The 16,476-nt window shown below is 35.7% G+C and overlaps 61 non-coding genes across 61 annotated transcripts; all 61 read right to left on the bottom strand.

Moving 5' to 3' along the window:
• Positions 1-70: 70 nt before the first annotated feature.
• On the bottom strand, positions 71-189 carry LOC145300103 (5S ribosomal RNA). Its single transcript, XR_013872338.1, has one exon. It is a non-coding gene; the product is annotated as a 5S ribosomal RNA (ribosomal RNA).
• A 151-nt stretch (positions 190-340) lies between these two features.
• On the bottom strand, positions 341-459 carry LOC145300034 (5S ribosomal RNA). The gene has a single exon (XR_013872272.1). It is a non-coding gene; the product is annotated as a 5S ribosomal RNA (ribosomal RNA).
• A 151-nt stretch (positions 460-610) lies between these two features.
• LOC145300739 (5S ribosomal RNA) lies at positions 611-729 on the bottom strand. Its single transcript, XR_013872950.1, has one exon. It is a non-coding gene; the product is annotated as a 5S ribosomal RNA (ribosomal RNA).
• A 151-nt stretch (positions 730-880) lies between these two features.
• On the bottom strand, positions 881-999 carry LOC145300091 (5S ribosomal RNA). Its single transcript, XR_013872326.1, has one exon. It is a non-coding gene; the product is annotated as a 5S ribosomal RNA (ribosomal RNA).
• A 151-nt stretch (positions 1,000-1,150) lies between these two features.
• LOC145300701 (5S ribosomal RNA) lies at positions 1,151-1,269 on the bottom strand. Its single transcript, XR_013872913.1, has one exon. It is a non-coding gene; the product is annotated as a 5S ribosomal RNA (ribosomal RNA).
• Positions 1,270-1,420: 151 nt separating this feature from the next.
• LOC145300080 (5S ribosomal RNA) lies at positions 1,421-1,539 on the bottom strand. Its single transcript, XR_013872315.1, has one exon. It is a non-coding gene; the product is annotated as a 5S ribosomal RNA (ribosomal RNA).
• A 151-nt stretch (positions 1,540-1,690) lies between these two features.
• Positions 1,691-1,809, bottom strand: LOC145300068 (5S ribosomal RNA). Its single transcript, XR_013872304.1, has one exon. It is a non-coding gene; the product is annotated as a 5S ribosomal RNA (ribosomal RNA).
• A 151-nt stretch (positions 1,810-1,960) lies between these two features.
• Positions 1,961-2,079, bottom strand: LOC145300056 (5S ribosomal RNA). The gene has a single exon (XR_013872293.1). It is a non-coding gene; the product is annotated as a 5S ribosomal RNA (ribosomal RNA).
• Positions 2,080-2,230: 151 nt separating this feature from the next.
• LOC145300032 (5S ribosomal RNA) lies at positions 2,231-2,349 on the bottom strand. Its single transcript, XR_013872270.1, has one exon. It is a non-coding gene; the product is annotated as a 5S ribosomal RNA (ribosomal RNA).
• A 151-nt stretch (positions 2,350-2,500) lies between these two features.
• On the bottom strand, positions 2,501-2,619 carry LOC145300044 (5S ribosomal RNA). Its single transcript, XR_013872282.1, has one exon. It is a non-coding gene; the product is annotated as a 5S ribosomal RNA (ribosomal RNA).
• Positions 2,620-2,770: 151 nt separating this feature from the next.
• LOC145300033 (5S ribosomal RNA) lies at positions 2,771-2,889 on the bottom strand. Its single transcript, XR_013872271.1, has one exon. It is a non-coding gene; the product is annotated as a 5S ribosomal RNA (ribosomal RNA).
• A 151-nt stretch (positions 2,890-3,040) lies between these two features.
• LOC145300021 (5S ribosomal RNA) lies at positions 3,041-3,159 on the bottom strand. The gene has a single exon (XR_013872260.1). It is a non-coding gene; the product is annotated as a 5S ribosomal RNA (ribosomal RNA).
• A 151-nt stretch (positions 3,160-3,310) lies between these two features.
• Positions 3,311-3,429, bottom strand: LOC145300009 (5S ribosomal RNA). The gene has a single exon (XR_013872249.1). It is a non-coding gene; the product is annotated as a 5S ribosomal RNA (ribosomal RNA).
• A 151-nt stretch (positions 3,430-3,580) lies between these two features.
• Positions 3,581-3,699, bottom strand: LOC145299998 (5S ribosomal RNA). Its single transcript, XR_013872238.1, has one exon. It is a non-coding gene; the product is annotated as a 5S ribosomal RNA (ribosomal RNA).
• Positions 3,700-3,850: 151 nt separating this feature from the next.
• LOC145299987 (5S ribosomal RNA) lies at positions 3,851-3,969 on the bottom strand. The gene has a single exon (XR_013872227.1). It is a non-coding gene; the product is annotated as a 5S ribosomal RNA (ribosomal RNA).
• A 151-nt stretch (positions 3,970-4,120) lies between these two features.
• On the bottom strand, positions 4,121-4,239 carry LOC145300030 (5S ribosomal RNA). The gene has a single exon (XR_013872269.1). It is a non-coding gene; the product is annotated as a 5S ribosomal RNA (ribosomal RNA).
• Positions 4,240-4,390: 151 nt separating this feature from the next.
• On the bottom strand, positions 4,391-4,509 carry LOC145300738 (5S ribosomal RNA). The gene has a single exon (XR_013872949.1). It is a non-coding gene; the product is annotated as a 5S ribosomal RNA (ribosomal RNA).
• Positions 4,510-4,660: 151 nt separating this feature from the next.
• LOC145299975 (5S ribosomal RNA) lies at positions 4,661-4,779 on the bottom strand. Its single transcript, XR_013872215.1, has one exon. It is a non-coding gene; the product is annotated as a 5S ribosomal RNA (ribosomal RNA).
• Positions 4,780-4,930: 151 nt separating this feature from the next.
• On the bottom strand, positions 4,931-5,049 carry LOC145300700 (5S ribosomal RNA). Its single transcript, XR_013872912.1, has one exon. It is a non-coding gene; the product is annotated as a 5S ribosomal RNA (ribosomal RNA).
• A 151-nt stretch (positions 5,050-5,200) lies between these two features.
• On the bottom strand, positions 5,201-5,319 carry LOC145300286 (5S ribosomal RNA). Its single transcript, XR_013872516.1, has one exon. It is a non-coding gene; the product is annotated as a 5S ribosomal RNA (ribosomal RNA).
• Positions 5,320-5,470: 151 nt separating this feature from the next.
• On the bottom strand, positions 5,471-5,589 carry LOC145299962 (5S ribosomal RNA). The gene has a single exon (XR_013872203.1). It is a non-coding gene; the product is annotated as a 5S ribosomal RNA (ribosomal RNA).
• A 151-nt stretch (positions 5,590-5,740) lies between these two features.
• Positions 5,741-5,859, bottom strand: LOC145299951 (5S ribosomal RNA). Its single transcript, XR_013872192.1, has one exon. It is a non-coding gene; the product is annotated as a 5S ribosomal RNA (ribosomal RNA).
• A 151-nt stretch (positions 5,860-6,010) lies between these two features.
• Positions 6,011-6,129, bottom strand: LOC145299939 (5S ribosomal RNA). The gene has a single exon (XR_013872181.1). It is a non-coding gene; the product is annotated as a 5S ribosomal RNA (ribosomal RNA).
• Positions 6,130-6,280: 151 nt separating this feature from the next.
• Positions 6,281-6,399, bottom strand: LOC145299928 (5S ribosomal RNA). Its single transcript, XR_013872170.1, has one exon. It is a non-coding gene; the product is annotated as a 5S ribosomal RNA (ribosomal RNA).
• A 151-nt stretch (positions 6,400-6,550) lies between these two features.
• LOC145299917 (5S ribosomal RNA) lies at positions 6,551-6,669 on the bottom strand. The gene has a single exon (XR_013872158.1). It is a non-coding gene; the product is annotated as a 5S ribosomal RNA (ribosomal RNA).
• A 151-nt stretch (positions 6,670-6,820) lies between these two features.
• On the bottom strand, positions 6,821-6,939 carry LOC145300029 (5S ribosomal RNA). Its single transcript, XR_013872268.1, has one exon. It is a non-coding gene; the product is annotated as a 5S ribosomal RNA (ribosomal RNA).
• A 151-nt stretch (positions 6,940-7,090) lies between these two features.
• Positions 7,091-7,209, bottom strand: LOC145299905 (5S ribosomal RNA). The gene has a single exon (XR_013872147.1). It is a non-coding gene; the product is annotated as a 5S ribosomal RNA (ribosomal RNA).
• A 151-nt stretch (positions 7,210-7,360) lies between these two features.
• Positions 7,361-7,479, bottom strand: LOC145300028 (5S ribosomal RNA). The gene has a single exon (XR_013872267.1). It is a non-coding gene; the product is annotated as a 5S ribosomal RNA (ribosomal RNA).
• A 151-nt stretch (positions 7,480-7,630) lies between these two features.
• Positions 7,631-7,749, bottom strand: LOC145299894 (5S ribosomal RNA). The gene has a single exon (XR_013872136.1). It is a non-coding gene; the product is annotated as a 5S ribosomal RNA (ribosomal RNA).
• Positions 7,750-7,900: 151 nt separating this feature from the next.
• Positions 7,901-8,019, bottom strand: LOC145299883 (5S ribosomal RNA). Its single transcript, XR_013872125.1, has one exon. It is a non-coding gene; the product is annotated as a 5S ribosomal RNA (ribosomal RNA).
• A 151-nt stretch (positions 8,020-8,170) lies between these two features.
• Positions 8,171-8,289, bottom strand: LOC145300698 (5S ribosomal RNA). The gene has a single exon (XR_013872911.1). It is a non-coding gene; the product is annotated as a 5S ribosomal RNA (ribosomal RNA).
• A 151-nt stretch (positions 8,290-8,440) lies between these two features.
• LOC145299872 (5S ribosomal RNA) lies at positions 8,441-8,559 on the bottom strand. The gene has a single exon (XR_013872114.1). It is a non-coding gene; the product is annotated as a 5S ribosomal RNA (ribosomal RNA).
• Positions 8,560-8,710: 151 nt separating this feature from the next.
• LOC145299859 (5S ribosomal RNA) lies at positions 8,711-8,829 on the bottom strand. The gene has a single exon (XR_013872102.1). It is a non-coding gene; the product is annotated as a 5S ribosomal RNA (ribosomal RNA).
• A 151-nt stretch (positions 8,830-8,980) lies between these two features.
• Positions 8,981-9,099, bottom strand: LOC145299847 (5S ribosomal RNA). Its single transcript, XR_013872091.1, has one exon. It is a non-coding gene; the product is annotated as a 5S ribosomal RNA (ribosomal RNA).
• Positions 9,100-9,250: 151 nt separating this feature from the next.
• Positions 9,251-9,369, bottom strand: LOC145299836 (5S ribosomal RNA). Its single transcript, XR_013872080.1, has one exon. It is a non-coding gene; the product is annotated as a 5S ribosomal RNA (ribosomal RNA).
• Positions 9,370-9,520: 151 nt separating this feature from the next.
• On the bottom strand, positions 9,521-9,639 carry LOC145299825 (5S ribosomal RNA). The gene has a single exon (XR_013872069.1). It is a non-coding gene; the product is annotated as a 5S ribosomal RNA (ribosomal RNA).
• A 151-nt stretch (positions 9,640-9,790) lies between these two features.
• On the bottom strand, positions 9,791-9,909 carry LOC145299814 (5S ribosomal RNA). The gene has a single exon (XR_013872058.1). It is a non-coding gene; the product is annotated as a 5S ribosomal RNA (ribosomal RNA).
• A 151-nt stretch (positions 9,910-10,060) lies between these two features.
• LOC145299604 (5S ribosomal RNA) lies at positions 10,061-10,179 on the bottom strand. The gene has a single exon (XR_013871855.1). It is a non-coding gene; the product is annotated as a 5S ribosomal RNA (ribosomal RNA).
• Positions 10,180-10,330: 151 nt separating this feature from the next.
• Positions 10,331-10,449, bottom strand: LOC145299802 (5S ribosomal RNA). Its single transcript, XR_013872047.1, has one exon. It is a non-coding gene; the product is annotated as a 5S ribosomal RNA (ribosomal RNA).
• A 151-nt stretch (positions 10,450-10,600) lies between these two features.
• LOC145300509 (5S ribosomal RNA) lies at positions 10,601-10,719 on the bottom strand. Its single transcript, XR_013872727.1, has one exon. It is a non-coding gene; the product is annotated as a 5S ribosomal RNA (ribosomal RNA).
• A 151-nt stretch (positions 10,720-10,870) lies between these two features.
• LOC145299791 (5S ribosomal RNA) lies at positions 10,871-10,989 on the bottom strand. Its single transcript, XR_013872036.1, has one exon. It is a non-coding gene; the product is annotated as a 5S ribosomal RNA (ribosomal RNA).
• Positions 10,990-11,140: 151 nt separating this feature from the next.
• LOC145299780 (5S ribosomal RNA) lies at positions 11,141-11,259 on the bottom strand. The gene has a single exon (XR_013872025.1). It is a non-coding gene; the product is annotated as a 5S ribosomal RNA (ribosomal RNA).
• Positions 11,260-11,410: 151 nt separating this feature from the next.
• On the bottom strand, positions 11,411-11,529 carry LOC145299768 (5S ribosomal RNA). Its single transcript, XR_013872014.1, has one exon. It is a non-coding gene; the product is annotated as a 5S ribosomal RNA (ribosomal RNA).
• A 151-nt stretch (positions 11,530-11,680) lies between these two features.
• On the bottom strand, positions 11,681-11,799 carry LOC145300027 (5S ribosomal RNA). The gene has a single exon (XR_013872266.1). It is a non-coding gene; the product is annotated as a 5S ribosomal RNA (ribosomal RNA).
• Positions 11,800-11,950: 151 nt separating this feature from the next.
• LOC145299756 (5S ribosomal RNA) lies at positions 11,951-12,069 on the bottom strand. The gene has a single exon (XR_013872003.1). It is a non-coding gene; the product is annotated as a 5S ribosomal RNA (ribosomal RNA).
• A 151-nt stretch (positions 12,070-12,220) lies between these two features.
• On the bottom strand, positions 12,221-12,339 carry LOC145300697 (5S ribosomal RNA). The gene has a single exon (XR_013872910.1). It is a non-coding gene; the product is annotated as a 5S ribosomal RNA (ribosomal RNA).
• Positions 12,340-12,490: 151 nt separating this feature from the next.
• Positions 12,491-12,609, bottom strand: LOC145299743 (5S ribosomal RNA). The gene has a single exon (XR_013871991.1). It is a non-coding gene; the product is annotated as a 5S ribosomal RNA (ribosomal RNA).
• A 151-nt stretch (positions 12,610-12,760) lies between these two features.
• LOC145299732 (5S ribosomal RNA) lies at positions 12,761-12,879 on the bottom strand. Its single transcript, XR_013871979.1, has one exon. It is a non-coding gene; the product is annotated as a 5S ribosomal RNA (ribosomal RNA).
• Positions 12,880-13,030: 151 nt separating this feature from the next.
• On the bottom strand, positions 13,031-13,149 carry LOC145299720 (5S ribosomal RNA). The gene has a single exon (XR_013871967.1). It is a non-coding gene; the product is annotated as a 5S ribosomal RNA (ribosomal RNA).
• A 151-nt stretch (positions 13,150-13,300) lies between these two features.
• On the bottom strand, positions 13,301-13,419 carry LOC145299708 (5S ribosomal RNA). The gene has a single exon (XR_013871956.1). It is a non-coding gene; the product is annotated as a 5S ribosomal RNA (ribosomal RNA).
• Positions 13,420-13,570: 151 nt separating this feature from the next.
• On the bottom strand, positions 13,571-13,689 carry LOC145299697 (5S ribosomal RNA). The gene has a single exon (XR_013871945.1). It is a non-coding gene; the product is annotated as a 5S ribosomal RNA (ribosomal RNA).
• A 151-nt stretch (positions 13,690-13,840) lies between these two features.
• LOC145300026 (5S ribosomal RNA) lies at positions 13,841-13,959 on the bottom strand. The gene has a single exon (XR_013872265.1). It is a non-coding gene; the product is annotated as a 5S ribosomal RNA (ribosomal RNA).
• A 151-nt stretch (positions 13,960-14,110) lies between these two features.
• Positions 14,111-14,229, bottom strand: LOC145299685 (5S ribosomal RNA). Its single transcript, XR_013871934.1, has one exon. It is a non-coding gene; the product is annotated as a 5S ribosomal RNA (ribosomal RNA).
• A 151-nt stretch (positions 14,230-14,380) lies between these two features.
• Positions 14,381-14,499, bottom strand: LOC145300025 (5S ribosomal RNA). Its single transcript, XR_013872264.1, has one exon. It is a non-coding gene; the product is annotated as a 5S ribosomal RNA (ribosomal RNA).
• A 151-nt stretch (positions 14,500-14,650) lies between these two features.
• On the bottom strand, positions 14,651-14,769 carry LOC145299674 (5S ribosomal RNA). Its single transcript, XR_013871923.1, has one exon. It is a non-coding gene; the product is annotated as a 5S ribosomal RNA (ribosomal RNA).
• A 151-nt stretch (positions 14,770-14,920) lies between these two features.
• Positions 14,921-15,039, bottom strand: LOC145299662 (5S ribosomal RNA). The gene has a single exon (XR_013871912.1). It is a non-coding gene; the product is annotated as a 5S ribosomal RNA (ribosomal RNA).
• A 151-nt stretch (positions 15,040-15,190) lies between these two features.
• On the bottom strand, positions 15,191-15,309 carry LOC145300696 (5S ribosomal RNA). The gene has a single exon (XR_013872909.1). It is a non-coding gene; the product is annotated as a 5S ribosomal RNA (ribosomal RNA).
• Positions 15,310-15,460: 151 nt separating this feature from the next.
• LOC145299651 (5S ribosomal RNA) lies at positions 15,461-15,579 on the bottom strand. Its single transcript, XR_013871901.1, has one exon. It is a non-coding gene; the product is annotated as a 5S ribosomal RNA (ribosomal RNA).
• A 151-nt stretch (positions 15,580-15,730) lies between these two features.
• LOC145299639 (5S ribosomal RNA) lies at positions 15,731-15,849 on the bottom strand. Its single transcript, XR_013871890.1, has one exon. It is a non-coding gene; the product is annotated as a 5S ribosomal RNA (ribosomal RNA).
• Positions 15,850-16,000: 151 nt separating this feature from the next.
• On the bottom strand, positions 16,001-16,119 carry LOC145299627 (5S ribosomal RNA). The gene has a single exon (XR_013871878.1). It is a non-coding gene; the product is annotated as a 5S ribosomal RNA (ribosomal RNA).
• A 151-nt stretch (positions 16,120-16,270) lies between these two features.
• Positions 16,271-16,389, bottom strand: LOC145299616 (5S ribosomal RNA). The gene has a single exon (XR_013871867.1). It is a non-coding gene; the product is annotated as a 5S ribosomal RNA (ribosomal RNA).
• Positions 16,390-16,476: the final 87 nt, after the last annotated feature.

Here is a 16,476-nt window from a genome sequence, read left to right as displayed (position 1 = left end):
TTTTTTTATCTAATATTTTACATTAAAATCGAACGCATTTTTATGAGTTTTTCCAAAAATTCAGGGGAAATGCTTACAGCACCTGGTATTCCCAAGCGGTCACCCATCTAAGTACTGACCAGGCTCTACGTTGCTTAACTTCGGGGATCGGACGAGAACCGGTGTTTTCAACGTGATATGGCCGTAAGCGAAGACGTGCCATAATTTTAACTATTACAATTTCAATATTTATTTACCAAATCTGATAATGTAATGATATTTTGTTTTTTGTTTTTTTATCTAATATTTTACATTAAAATCGAACGCATTTTTTAGGGGTTTTCCAAAAATTCAGGGGAAATGCTTACAGCACCTGGTATTCCCAAGCGGTCACCCATCTAAGTACTGACCAGGCTCTACGTTGCTTAACTTCGGGGATCGGACGAGAACCGGTGTTTTCAATGTGATATGGCCGTAAGCGAAGACGTGCCATAATTTTAACTATTACAATTTCAATATTTATTTACCAAATCTGATAATGTAATGATATTTTGTTTTTTGTTTTTTTATCTAATATTTTACATTAAAATCGAACGCATTTTTATGAGTTTTTCCAAAAATTCAGGGGAAATGCTTACAGCACCTGGTATTCCCAAGCTGTCACCCATCTAAGTACTGACCAGGCTCTACGTTGCTTAACTTCGGGGATCGGACGAGAACCGGTGTTTTCAACGTGATATGGCCGTAAGCGAAGACGTGCCATAATTTTAACTATTACAATTTCAATATTTATTTACCAAATCTGATAATGTAATGATATTTTGTTTTTTGTTTTTTTATCTAATATTTTACATTAAAATCGAACGCATTTTTATGAGTTTTTCCAAAAATTCAGGGGAAATGCTTACAGCACCTGGTATTCCCAAGCGGTCACCCATCTAAGTACTGACCAGGCTCTACGTTGCTTAACTTCGGGGATCGGACGAGAACCGGTGTTTTCAACGTGATATGGCCGTAAGCGAAGACGTGCCATAATTTTAACTATTACAATTTCAATATTTATGTACCAAATCTGATAATGTAATGATATTTTGTTTTTTGTTTTTTTATCTAATATTTTACATTAAAATCGAACGCATTTTTATGAGTTTTTCCAAAAATTCAGGGGAAATGCTTACAGCACCTGGTATTCCCAAGCGGTCACCCATCTAAGTACTGACCAGCCTCAACGTTGCTTAACTTCGGGGATCGGACGAGAACCGGTGTTTTCAACGTGATATGGCCGTAAGCGAAGACGTGCCATAATTTTAACTATTACAATTTCAATATTTATTTACCAAATCTGATAATGTAATGATATTTTGTTTTTTGATTTTTTATCTAATATTTTACATTAAAATCGAACGCATTTTTATGAGTTTTTCCAAAAATTCAGGGGAAATGCTTACAGCACCTGGTATTCCCAAGCGGTCACCCATCTAAGTACTGACCAGGCTCTACGTTGCTTAACTTCGGGGATCGGACGAGAACCGGTGTTTTCAACGTGATATGGCCGTAAGCGAAGACGTGCCATAATTTTAACTATTACAATTTCAATATTTATTTACCAAATCTGATAATGTAATGATATTTTGTTTTTTGTTTTTTTATCTAATATTTTACATTAAAACCGAACGCATTTTTGAGGGGTTTTCCAAAAATTCAGGGGAAATGCTTACAGCACCTGGTATTCCCAAGCGGTCACCCATCTAAGTACTGACCAGGCTCTACGTTGCTTAACTTCGGGGATCGGACGAGAACCGGTGTTTTCAACGTGATATGGCCGTAAGCTAAGACGTGCCATAATTTTAACTATTACAATTTCAATATTTATTTACCAAATCTGATAATGTAATGATATTTTGTTTTTTGTTTTTTTATCTAATATTTTACATTAAAATCGAACGCATTTTTATGAGTTTTTCCAAAAATTCAGGGGAAATGCTTACAGCACCTGGTATTCCCAAGCGGTCACCCATCTAAGTACTGACCAGGCTCTACGTTGCTTAACTTCGGGGATCGGACGAGAACCGGTGTTTTCAACGTGATATGGCCGTAAGCGAAGACGTGCCATAATTTTAACTATTACAATTTCAATATTTATTTACCAAATCTGATAATGTAATGATATTTTGTTTTTTGTTTTTTTATCTAATATTTTACATTAAAATCGAACGCATTTTTTAGGGGTTTTCCAAAAATTCAGGGGAAATGCTTACAGCACCTGGTATTCCCAAGCGGTCACCCATCTAAGTACTGACCAGGCTCTACGTTGCTTAACTTCGGGGATCGGACGAGAACCGGTGTTTTCAATGTGATATGGCCGTAAGCGAAGACGTGCCATAATTTTAACTATTACAATTTCAATATTTATTTACCAAATCTGATAATGTAATGATATTTTGTTTTTTGTTTTTTTATCTAATATTTTACATTAAAATCGAACGCATTTTTATGAGTTTTTCCAAAAATTCAGGGGAAATGCTTACAGCACCTGGTATTCCCAAGCGGTCACCCATCTAAGTACTGACCAGGCTCTACGTTGCTTAACTTCGGGGATCGGACGAGAACCGGTGTTTTCAACGTGATATGGCCGTAAGCGAAGACGTGCCATAATTTTAACTATTACAATTTCAATATTTATTTACCAAATCTGATAATGTAATGATATTTTGTTTTTTGTTTTTTTATCTAATATTTTACATTAAAATCGAACGCATTTTTATGAGTTTTTCCAAAAATTAAGGGGAAATGCTTACAGCACCTGGTATTCCCAAGCGGTCACCCATCTAAGTACTGACCAGGCTCTACGTTGCTTAACTTCGGGGATCGGACGAGAACCGGTGTTTTCAACGTGATATGGCCGTAAGCGAAGACGTGCCATAATTTTAACTATTACAATTTCAATATTTATTTACCAAATCTGATAATGTAATGATATTTTGTTTTTTGATTTTTTATCTAATATTTTACATTAAAATCGAACGCATTTTTATGAGTTTTTCCAAAAATTCAGGGGAAATGCTTACAGCACCTGGTATTCCCAAGCGGTCACCCATCTAAGTACTGACCAGGCTCTACGTTGCTTAACTTCGGGGATCGGACGAGAACCGGTGTTTTCAACGTGATATGGCCGTAAGCGAAGACGTGCCATAATTTTAACTATTACAATTTCAATATTTATTTACCAAATCTGATAATGTAATGATATTTTGTTTTTTGTTTTTTTATCTAATATTTTACATTAAAGCCGAACGCATTTTTTAGGGGTTTTCCAAAAATTCAGGGGAAATGCTTACAGCACCTGGTATTCCCAAGCGGTCACCCATCTAAGTACTGACCAGGCTCTACGTTGCTTAACTTCGGGGATCGGACGAGAACCGGTGTTTTCAACGTGATATGGCCGTAAGCTAAGACGTGCCATAATTTTAACTATTACAATTTCAATATTTATTTACCAAATCTGATAATGTAATGATATTTTGTTTTTTGTTTTTTTATCTAATATTTTACATTAAAATCGAACGCATTTTTATGAGTTTTTCCAAAAATTCAGGGGAAATGCTTACAGCACCTGGTATTCCCAAGCGGTCACCCATCTAAGTACTGACCAGGCTCTACGTTGCTTAACTTCGGGGATCGGACGAGAACCGGTGTTTTCAACGTGATATGGCCGTAAGCGAAGACGTGCCATAATTTTAACTATTACAATTTCAATATTTATTTACCAAATCTGATAATGTAATGATATTTTGTTTTTTGTTTTTTTATCTAATATTTTACATTAAAATCGAACGCATTTTTATGAGTTTTTCCAAAAATTCAGGGGAAATGCTTACAGCACCTGGTATTCCCAAGCGGTCACCCATCTAAGTACTGACCAGGCTCTACGTTGCTTAACTTCGGGGATCGGACGAGAACCGGTGTTTTCAACGTGATATGGCCGTAAGCGAAGACGTGCCATAATTTTAACTATTACAATTTCAATATTTATTTACCAAATCTGATAATGTAATGATATTTTGTTTTTTGTTTTTTTATCTAATATTTTACATTAAAATCGAACGCATTTTTTAGGGGTTTTCCAAAAATTCAGGGGAAATGCTTACAGCACCTGGTATTCCCAAGCGGTCACCCATCTAAGTACTGACCAGGCTCTACGTTGCTTAACTTCGGGGATCGGACGAGAACCGGTGTTTTCAATGTGATATGGCCGTAAGCGAAGACGTGCCATAATTTTAACTATTACAATTTCAATATTTATTTACCAAATCTGATAATGTAATGATATTTTGTTTTTTGTTTTTTTATCTAATATTTTACATTAAAATCGAACGCATTTTTATGAGTTTTTCCAAAAATTCAGGGGAAATGCTTACAGCACCTGGTATTCCCAAGCTGTCACCCATCTAAGTACTGACCAGGCTCTACGTTGCTTAACTTCGGGGATCGGACGAGAACCGGTGTTTTCAACGTGATATGGCCGTAAGCGAAGACGTGCCATAATTTTAACTATTACAATTTCAATATTTATTTACCAAATCTGATAATGTAATGATATTTTGTTTTTTGTTTTTTTATCTAATATTTTACATTAAAATCGAACGCATTTTTATGAGTTTTTCCAAAAATTCAGGGGAAATGCTTACAGCACCTGGTATTCCCAAGCGGTCACCCATCTAAGTACTGACCAGGCTCTACGTTGCTTAACTTCGGGGATCGGACGAGAACCGGTGTTTTCAACGTGATATGGCCGTAAGCGAAGACGTGCCATAATTTTAACTATTACAATTTCAATATTTATGTACCAAATCTGATAATGTAATGATATTTTGTTTTTTGTTTTTTTATCTAATATTTTACATTAAAATCGAACGCATTTTTATGAGTTTTTCCAAAAATTCAGGGGAAATGCTTACAGCACCTGGTATTCCCAAGCGGTCACCCATCTAAGTACTGACCAGCCTCAACGTTGCTTAACTTCGGGGATCGGACGAGAACCGGTGTTTTCAACGTGATATGGCCGTAAGCGAAGACGTGCCATAATTTTAACTATTACAATTTCAATATTTATTTACCAAATCTGATAATGTAATGATATTTTGTTTTTTGATTTTTTATCTAATATTTTACATTAAAATCGAACGCATTTTTATGAGTTTTTCCAAAAATTCAGGGGAAATGCTTACATCACCTGGTATTCCCAAGCGGTCACCCATCTAAGTACTGACCAGGCTCTACGTTGCTTAACTTCGGGGATCGGACGAGAACCGGTGTTTTCAACGTGATATGGCCGTAAGCGAAGACGTGCCATAATTTTAACTATTACAATTTCAATATTTATTTACCAAATCTGATAATGTAATGATATTTTGTTTTTTGATTTTTTATCTAATATTTTACATTAAAATCGAACGCATTTTTATGAGTTTTTCCAAAAATTCAGGGGAAATGCTTACAGCACCTGGTATTCCCAAGCGGTCACCCATCTAAGTACTGACCAGGCTCTACGTTGCTTAACTTCGGGGATCGGACGAGAACCGGTGTTTTCAACGTGATATGGCCGTAAGCGAAGACGTGCCATAATTTTAACTATTACAATTTCAATATTTATTTACCAAATCTGATAATGTAATGATATTTTGTTTTTTGATTTTTTATCTAATATTTTACATTAAAATCGAACGCATTTTTATGAGTTTTTCCAAAAATTCAGGGGAAATGCTTACAGCACCTGGTATTCCCAAGCGGTCACCCATCTAAGTACTGACCAGGCTCTACGTTGCTTAACTTCGGGGATCGGACGAGAACCGGTGTTTTCAACGTGATATGGCCGTAAGCGAAGACGTGCCATAATTTTAACTATTACAATTTCAATATTTATTTACCAAATCTGATAATGTAATGATATTTTGTTTTTTGTTTTTTTATTTAATATTTTACATTTAAGCCGAACGCATTTTTTAGGGGTTTTCCAAAAATTCAGGGGAAATGCTTACAGCACCTGGTATTCCCAAGCGGTCACCCATCTAAGTACTGACCAGGCTCTACGTTGCTTAACTTCGGGGATCGGACGAGAACCGGTGTTTTCAACGTGATATGGCCGTAAGCTAAGACGTGCCATAATTTTAACTATTACAATTTCAATATTTATTTACCAAATCTGATAATGTAATGATATTTTGTTTTTTGTTTTTTTATCTAATATTTTACATTAAAATCGAACGCATTTTTATGAGTTTTTCCAAAAATTCAGGGGAAATGCTTACAGCACCTGGTATTCCCAAGCGGTCACCCATCTAAGTACTGACCAGGCTCTACGTTGCTTAACTTCGGGGATCGGACGAGAACCGGTGTTTTCAACGTGATATGGCCGTAAGCGAAGACGTGCCATAATTTTAACTATTACAATTTCAATATTTATTTACCAAATCTGATAATGTAATGATATTTTGTTTTTTGTTTTTTTATCTAATATTTTACATTAAAATCGAACGCATTTTTATGAGTTTTTCCAAAAATTCAGGGGAAATGCTTACAGCACCTGGTATTCCCAAGCGGTCACCCATCTAAGTACTGACCAGGCTCTACGTTGCTTAACTTCGGGGATCGGACGAGAACCGGTGTTTTCAACGTGATATGGCCGTAAGCGAAGACGTGCCATAATTTTAACTATTACAATTTCAATATTTATTTACCAAATCTGATAATGTAATGATATTTTGTTTTTTGTTTTTTTATCTAATATTTTACATTAAAATCGAACGCATTTTTTAGGGGTTTTCCAAAAATTCAGGGGAAATGCTTACAGCACCTGGTATTCCCAAGCGGTCACCCATCTAAGTACTGACCAGGCTCTACGTTGCTTAACTTCGGGGATCGGACGAGAACCGGTGTTTTCAATGTGATATGGCCGTAAGCGAAGACGTGCCATAATTTTAACTATTACAATTTCAATATTTATTTACCAAATCTGATAATGTAATGATATTTTGTTTTTTGTTTTTTTATCTAATATTTTACATTAAAATCGAACGCATTTTTATGACTTTTTCCAAAAATTCAGGGGAAATGCTTACAGCACCTGGTATTCCCAAGCGGTCACCCATCTAAGTACTGACCAGGCTCTACGTTGCTTAACTTCGGGGATCGGACGAGAACCGGTGTTTTCAACGTGATATGGCCGTAAGCGAAGACGTGCCATAATTTTAACTATTACAATTTCAATATTTATTTACCAAATCTGATAATGTAATGATATTTTGTTTTTTGTTTTTTTATCTAATATTTTACATTAAAATCGAACGCATTTTTTAGGGGTTTTCCAAAAATTCAGGGGAAATGCTTACAGCACCTGGTATTCCCAAGCGGTCACCCATCTAAGTACTGACCAGGCTCTACGTTGCTTAACTTCGGGGATCGGACGAGAACCGGTGTTTTCAATGTGATATGGCCGTAAGCGAAGACGTGCCATAATTTTAACTATTACAATTTCAATATTTATTTACGAAATCTGATAATGTAATGATATTTTGTTTTTTGTTTTTTTATCTAATATTTTACATTAAAATCGAACGCATTTTTATGAGTTTTTCCAAAAATTCAGGGGAAATGCTTACAGCACCTGGTATTCCCAAGCGGTCACCCATCTAAGTACTGACCAGGCTCTACGTTGCTTAACTTCGGGGATCGGACGAGAACCGGTGTTTTCAACGTGATATGGCCGTAAGCGAAGACGTGCCATAATTTTAACTATTACAATTTCAATATTTATTTACCAAATCTGATAATGTAATGATATTTTGTTTTTTGTTTTTTTATCTAATATTTTACATTAAAATCGAACGCATTTTTATGAGTTTTTCCAAAAATTCAGGGGAAATGCTTACAGCACCTGGTATTCCCAAGCGGTCACCCATCTAAGTACTGACCAGGCTCTACGTTGCTTAACTTCGGGGATCGGACGAGAACCGGTGTTTTCAACGTGATATGGCCGTAAGCGAAGACGTGCCATAATTTTAACTATTACAATTTCAATATTTATTTACCAAATCTGATAATGTAATGATATTTTGTTTTTTGTTTTTTTATCTAATATTTTACATTAAAATCGAACGCATTTTTATGAGTTTTTCCAAAAATTCAGGGGAAATGCTTACAGCACCTGGTATTCCCAAGCGGTCACCCATCTAAGTACTGACCAGCCTCAACGTTGCTTAACTTCGGGGATCGGACGAGAACCGGTGTTTTCAACGTGATATGGCCGTAAGCGAAGACGTGCCATAATTTTAACTATTACAATTTCAATATTTATTTACCAAATCTGATAATGTAATGATATTTTGTTTTTTGATTTTTTATCTAATATTTTACATTAAAATCGAACGCATTTTTATGAGTTTTTCCAAAAATTCAGGGGAAATGCTTACAGCACCTGGTATTCCCAAGCGGTCACCCATCTAAGTACTGACCAGGCTCTACGTTGCTTAACTTCGGGGATCGGACGAGAACCGGTGTTTTCAACGTGATATGGCCGTAAGCGAAGACGTGCCATAATTTTAACTATTACAATTTCAATATTTATTTACCAAATCTGATAATGTAATGATATTTTGTTTTTTGATTTTTTATCTAATATTTTACATTAAAATCGAACGCATTTTTATGAGTTTTTCCAAAAATTCAGGGGAAATGCTTACAGCACCTGGTATTCCCAAGCGGTCACCCATCTAAGTACTGACCAGGCTCTACGTTGCTTAACTTCGGGGATCGGACGAGAACCGGTGTTTTCAACGTGATATGGCCGTAAGCGAAGACGTGCCATAATTTTAACTATTACAATTTCAATATTTATTTACCAAATCTGATAATGTAATGATATTTTGTTTTTTGTTTTTTTATCTAATATTTTACATTAAAACCGAACGCATTTTTGAGGGGTTTTCCAAAAATTCAGGGGAAATGCTTACAGCACCTGGTATTCCCAAGCGGTCACCCATCTAAGTACTGACCAGGCTCTACGTTGCTTAACTTCGGGGATCGGACGAGAACCGGTGTTTTCAACGTGATATGGCCGTAAGCTAAGACGTGCCATAATTTTAACTATTACAATTTCAATATTTATTTACCAAATCTGATAATGTAATGATATTTTGTTTTTTGTTTTTTTATCTAATATTTTACATTAAAATCGAACGCATTTTTATGAGTTTTTCCAAAAATTCAGGGGAAATGCTTACAGCACCTGGTATTCCCAAGCGGTCACCCATCTAAGTACTGACCAGGCTCTACGTTGCTTAACTTCGGGGATCGGACGAGAACCGGTGTTTTCAACGTGATATGGCCGTAAGCGAAGACGTGCCATAATTTTAACTATTACAATTTCAATATTTATTTACCAAATCTGATAATGTAATGATATTTTGTTTTTTGTTTTTTTATCTAATATTTTACATTAAAATCGAACGCATTTTTATGAGTTTTTCCAAAAATTCAGGGGAAATGCTTACAGCACCTGGTATTCCCAAGCGGTCACCCATCTAAGTACTGACCAGGCTCTACGTTGCTTAACTTCGGGGATCGGACGAGAACCGGTGTTTTCAACGTGATATGGCCGTAAGCGAAGACGTGCCATAATTTTAACTATTACAATTTTAATATTTATTTACCAAATCTGATAATGTAATGATATTTTGTTTTTTGTTTTTTTATCTAATATTTTACATTAAAATCGAACGCATTTTTATGAGTTTTTCCAAAAATTCAGGGGAAATGCTTACAGCACCTGGTATTCCCAAGCGGTCACCCATCTAAGTACTGACCAGGCTCTACGTTGCTTAACTTCGGGGATCGGACGAGAACCGGTGTTTTCAACGTGATATGGCCGTAAGCGAAGACGTGCCATAATTTTAACTATTACAATTTCAATATTTATTTACCAAATCTGATAGTGTAATGATATTTTGTTTTTTGTTTTTTTATCTAATATTTTACATTAAAATCGAACGCATTTTTATGAGTTTTTCCAAAAATTCAGGGGAAATGCTTACAGCACCTGGTATTCCCAAGCGGTCACCCATCTAAGTACTGACCAGGCTCTACGTTGCTTAACTTCGGGGATCGGACGAGAACCGGTGTTTTCAACGTGATATTGCCGTAAGCTAAGACGTGCCATAATTTTAACTATTACAATTTCAATATTTATTTACCAAATCTGATAATGTAATGATATTTTGTTTTTTGATTTTTTATCTAATATTTTACATTAAAATCGAACGCATTTTTATGAGTTTTTCCAAAAATTCAGGGGAAATGCTTACAGCACCTGGTATTCCCAAGCGGTCACCCATCTAAGTACTGACCAGGCTCTACGTTGCTTAACTTCGGGGATCGGACGAGAACCGGTGTTTTCAACGTGATATGGCCGTAAGCGAAGACGTGCCATAATTTTAACTATTACAATTTCAATATTTATTTACCAAATCTGATAATGTAATGATATTTTGTTTTTTGATTTTTTATCTAATATTTTACATTAAAATCGAACGCATTTTCATGAGTTTTTCCAAAAATTCAGGGGAAATGCTTACAGCACCTGGTAGTCCCAAGTGGTCACCCATCTAAGTACTGACCAGGCTCTACGTTGCTTAACTTCGGGGATCGGACGAGAACCGGTGTTTTCAACGTGATATGGCCGTAAGCGAAGACGTGCCATAATTTTAACTATTACAATTTCAATATTTATTTACCAAATCTGATAATGTAATGATATTTTGTTTTTTGTTTTTTTATCTAATATTTTACATTAAAGCCGAACGCATTTTTTAGGGGTTTTCCAAAAATTCAGGGGAAATGCTTACAGCACCTGGTATTCCCAAGCGGTCACCCATCTAAGTACTGACCAGGCTCTACGTTGCTTAACTTCGGGGATCGGACGAGAACCGGTGTTTTCAACGTGATATGGCCGTAAGCTAAGACGTGCCATAATTTTAACTATTACAATTTCAATATTTATTTACCAAATCTGATAATGTAATGATATTTTGTTTTTTGTTTTTTTATCTAATATTTTACATTAAAATCGAACGCATTTTTATGAGTTTTTCCAAAAATTCAGGGGAAATGCTTACAGCACCTGGTATTCCCAAGCGGTCACCCATCTAAGTACTGACCAGGCTCTACGTTGCTTAACTTCGGGGATCGGACGAGAACCGGTGTTTTCAACGTGATATGGCCGTAAGCGAAGACGTGCCATAATTTTAACTATTACAATTTCAATATTTATTTACCAAATCTGATAATGTAATGATATTTTGTTTTTTGTTTTTTTATCTAATATTTTACATTAAAATCGAACGCATTTTTATGAGTTTTTCCAAAAATTCAGGGGAAATGCTTACAGCACCTGGTATTCCCAAGCGGTCACCCATCTAAGTACTGACCAGGCTCTACGTTGCTTAACTTCGGGGATCGGACGAGAACCGGTGTTTTCAACGTGATATGGCCGTAAGCGAAGACGTGCCATAATTTTAACTATTACAATTTCAATATTTATTTACCAAATCTGATAATGTAATGATATTTTGTTTTTTGTTTTTTTATCTAATATTTTACATTAAAATCGAACGCATTTTTTAGGGGTTTTCCAAAAATTCAGGGGAAATGCTTACAGCACCTGGTATTCCCAAGCGGTCACCCATCTAAGTACTGACCAGGCTCTACGTTGCTTAACTTCGGGGATCGGACGAGAACCGGTGTTTTCAATGTGATATGGCCGTAAGCGAAGACGTGCCATAATTTTAACTATTACAATTTCAATATTTATTTACCAAATCTGATAATGTAATGATATTTTGTTTTTTGTTTTTTTATCTAATATTTTACATTAAAATCGAACGCATTTTTATGAGTTTTTCCAAAAATTCAGGGGAAATGCTTACAGCACCTGGTATTCCCAAGCGGTCACCCATCTAAGTACTGACCAGGCTCTACGTTGCTTAACTTCGGGGATCGGACGAGAACCGGTGTTTTCAACGTGATATGGCCGTAAGCGAAGACGTGCCATAATTTTAACTATTACAATTTCAATATTTATGTACCAAATCTGATAATGTAATGATATTTTGTTTTTTGTTTTTTTATCTAATATTTTACATTAAAATCGAACGCATTTTTATGAGTTTTTCCAAAAATTCAGGGGAAATGCTTACAGCACCTGGTATTCCCAAGCGGTCACCCATCTAAGTACTGACCAGCCTCAACGTTGCTTAACTTCGGGGATCGGACGAGAACCGGTGTTTTCAACGTGATATGGCCGTAAGCGAAGACGTGCCATAATTTTAACTATTACAATTTCAATATTTATTTACCAAATCTGATAATGTAATGATATTTTGTTTTTTGATTTTTTATCTAATATTTTACATTAAAATCGAACGCATTTTTATGAGTTTTTCCAAAAATTCAGGGGAAATGCTTACAGCACCTGGTATTCCCAAGCGGTCACCCATCTAAGTACTGACCAGGCTCTACGTTGCTTAACTTCGGGGATCGGACGAGAACCGGTGTTTTCAACGTGATATGGCCGTAAGCGAAGACGTGCCATAATTTTAACTATTACAATTTCAATATTTATTTACCAAATCTGATAATGTAATGATATTTTGTTTTTTGATTTTTTATCTAATATTTTACATTAAAATCGAACGCATTTTTATGAGTTTTTCCAAAAATTCAGGGGAAATGCTTACAGCACCTGGTATTCCCAAGCGGTCACCCATCTAAGTACTGACCAGGCTCTACGTTGCTTAACTTCGGGGATCGGACGAGAACCGGTGTTTTCAACGTGATATGGCCGTAAGCGAAGACGTGCCATAATTTTAACTATTACAATTTCAATATTTATTTACCAAATCTGATAATGTAATGATATTTTGTTTTTTGTTTTTTTATCTAATATTTTACATTAAAACCGAACGCATTTTTTAGGGGTTTTCCAAAAATTCAGGGGAAATGCTTACAGCACCTGGTATTCCCAAGCGGTCACCCATCTAAGTACTGACCAGGCTCTACGTTGCTTAACTTCGGGGATCGGACGAGAACCGGTGTTTTCAACGTGATATGGCCGTAAGCGAAGACGTGCCATAATTTTAACTATTACAATTTCAATATTTATTTACCAAATCTGATAATGTAATGATATTTTGTTTTTTGATTTTTTATCTAATATTTTACATTAAAATCGAACGCATTTTTATGAGTTTTTCCAAAAATTCAGGGGAAATGCTTACAGCACCTGGTATTCCCAAGCGGTCACCCATCTAAGTACTGACCAGGCTCTACGTTGCTTAACTTCGGGGATCGGACGAGAACCGGTGTTTTCAACGTGATATGGCCGTAAGCGAAGACGTGCCATAATTTTAACTATTACAATTTCAATATTTATTTACCAAATCTGATAATGTAATGATATTTTGTTTTTTGTTTTTTTATCTAATATTTTACATTAAAATCGAACGCATTTTTATGAGTTTTTCCAAAAATTCAGGGGAAATGCTTACAGCACCTGGTATTCCCAAGCGGTCACCCATCTAAGTACTGACCAGGCTCTACGTTGCTTAACTTCGGGGATCGGACGAGAACCGGTGTTTTCAACGTGATATGGCCGTAAGCGAAGACGTGCCATAATTTTAACTATTACAATTTCAATATTTATTTACCAAATCTGATAATGTAATGATATTTTGTTTTTTGTTTTTTTATCTAATATTTTACATTAAAATCGAACGCATTTTTTAGGGGTTTTCATAAAATTCAGGGGAAATGCTTACAGCACCTGGTATTCCCAAGCGGTCACCCATCTAAGTACTGACCAGGCTCTACGTTGCTTAACTTCGGGGATCGGACGAGAACCGGTGTTTTCAATGTGATATGGCCGTAAGCGAAGACGTGCCATAATTTTAACTATTACAATTTCAATATTTATTTACCAAATCTGATAATGTAATGATATTTTGTTTTTTGTTTTTTTATCTAATATTTTACATTAAAATCGAACGCATTTTTATGAGTTTTTCCAAAAATTCAGGGGAAATGCTTACAGCACCTGGTATTCCCAAGCGGTCACCCATCTAAGTACTGACCAGGCTCTACGTTGCTTAACTTCGGGGATCGGACGAGAACCGGTGTTTTCAACGTGATATGGCCGTAAGCGAAGACGTGCCATAATTTTAACTATTACAATTTCAATATTTATTTACCAAATCTGATAATGTAATGATATTTTGTTTTTTGTTTTTTTATCTAATATTTTACATTAAAATCGAACGCATTTTTTAGGGGTTTTCCAAAAATTCAGGGGAAATGCTTACAGCACCTGGTATTCCCAAGCGGTCACCCATCTAAGTACTGACCAGGCTCTACGTTGCTTAACTTCGGGGATCGGACGAGAACCGGTGTTTTCAATGTGATATGGCCGTAAGCGAAGACGTGCCATAATTTTAACTATTACAATTTCAATATTTATTTACCAAATCTGATAATGTAATGATATTTTGTTTTTTGTTTTTTTATCTAATATTTTACATTAAAATCGAACGCATTTTTATGAGTTTTTCCAAAAATTCAGGGGAAATGCTTACAGCACCTGGTATTCCCAAGCGGTCACCCATCTAAGTACTGACCAGGCTCTACGTTGCTTAACTTCGGGGATCGGACGAGAACCGGTGTTTTCAACGTGATATGGCCGTAAGCAAAGACGTGCCATAATTTTAACTATTACAATTTCAATATTTATTTACCAAATCTGATAATGTAATGATATTTTGTTTTTTGTTTTTTTATCTAATATTTTACATTAAAATCGAACGCATTTTTATGAGTTTTTCCAAAAATTCAGGGGAAATGCTTACAGCACCTGGTATTCCCAAGCGGTCACCCATCTAAGTACTGACCAGGCTCTACGTTGCTTAACTTCGGGGATCGGACGAGAACCGGTGTTTTCAACGTGATATGGCCGTAAGCGAAGACGTGCCATAATTTTAACTATTACAATTTCAATATTTATTTACCAAATCTGATAATGTAATGATATTTTGTTTTTTGATTTTTTATCTAATATTTTACATTAAAATCGAACGCATTTTTATGAGTTTTTCCAAAAATTCAGGGGAAATGCTTACAGCACCTGGTATTCCCAAGCGGTCACCCATCTAAGTACTGACCAGCCTCAACGTTGCTTAACTTCGGGGATCGGACGAGAACCGGTGTTTTCAACGTGATATGGCCGTAAGCGAAGACGTGCCATAATTTTAACTATTACAATTTCAATATTTATTTACCAAATCTGATAATGTAATGATATTTTGTTTTTTGATTTTTTATCTAATATTTTACATTAAAATCGAACATATTTTTATGAGTTTTTCCAAAAATTCAGGGGAAATGCTTACAGCACCTGGTATTCCCAAGCGGTCACCCATCTAAGTACTGACCAGGCTCTACGTTGCTTAACTTCGGGGATCGGACGAGAACCGGTGTTTTCAACGTGATATGGCCGTAAGCGAAGACGTGCCATAATTTTAACTATTACAATTTCAATATTTATTTACCAAATCTGATAATGTAATGATATTTTGTTTTTTGATTTTTTATCTAATATTTTACATTAAAATCGAACGCATTTTTATGAGTTTTTCCAAAAATTCAGGGGAAATGCTTACAGCACCTGGTATTCCCAAGCGGTCACCCATCTAAGTACTGACCAGGCTCTACGTTGCTTAACTTCGGGGATCGGACGAGAACCGGTGTTTTCAACGTGATATGGCCGTAAGCGAAGACGTGCCATAATTTTAACTATTACAATTTCAATATTTATTTACCAAATCTGATAATGTAATGATATTTTGTTTTTTGTTTTTTTATCTAATATTTTACATTAAAACCGAACGCATTTTTGAGGGGTTTTCCAAAAATTCAGGGGAAATGCTTACAGCACCTGGTATTCCCAAGCGGTCACCCATCTAAGTACTGACCAGGCTCTACGTTGCTTAACTTCGGGGATCGGACGAGAACCGGTGTTTTCAACGTGATATGGCCGTAAGCGAAGACGTGCCATAATTTTAACTATTACAATTTCAATATTTATTTACCAAATCTGATAATGTAATGATATTTTGTTTTTTGTTTTTTTATCTAATATTTTACATTAAAATCGAACGCATTTTTATGAGTTTTTCCAAAAATTCAGGGGAAATGCTTACAGCACCTGGTATTCCCAAGCGGTCACCCATCTAAGTACTGACCAGGCTCTACGTTGCTTAACTTCGGGGATCGGACGAGAACCGGTGTTTTCAACGTGATATGGCCGTAAGCGAAGACGTGCCATAATTTTAACTATTACAATTTCAATATTTATTTACCAAATCTGATAATGTAATGATATTTTGTTTTTTGTTTTTT

The sequence above is a fragment of the Euprymna scolopes genome, chromosome 18, assembly GCF_053919585.1.
Source record: "Euprymna scolopes isolate OS-2025 chromosome 18, ASM5391958v1, whole genome shotgun sequence".
Classification (NCBI taxonomy): Eukaryota; Metazoa; Mollusca; class Cephalopoda; order Sepiida; family Sepiolidae; genus Euprymna; species Euprymna scolopes.
Note: the sequence above shows the minus strand (reverse complement) of the source record. Positions and strands in the feature narration are given on the sequence as shown.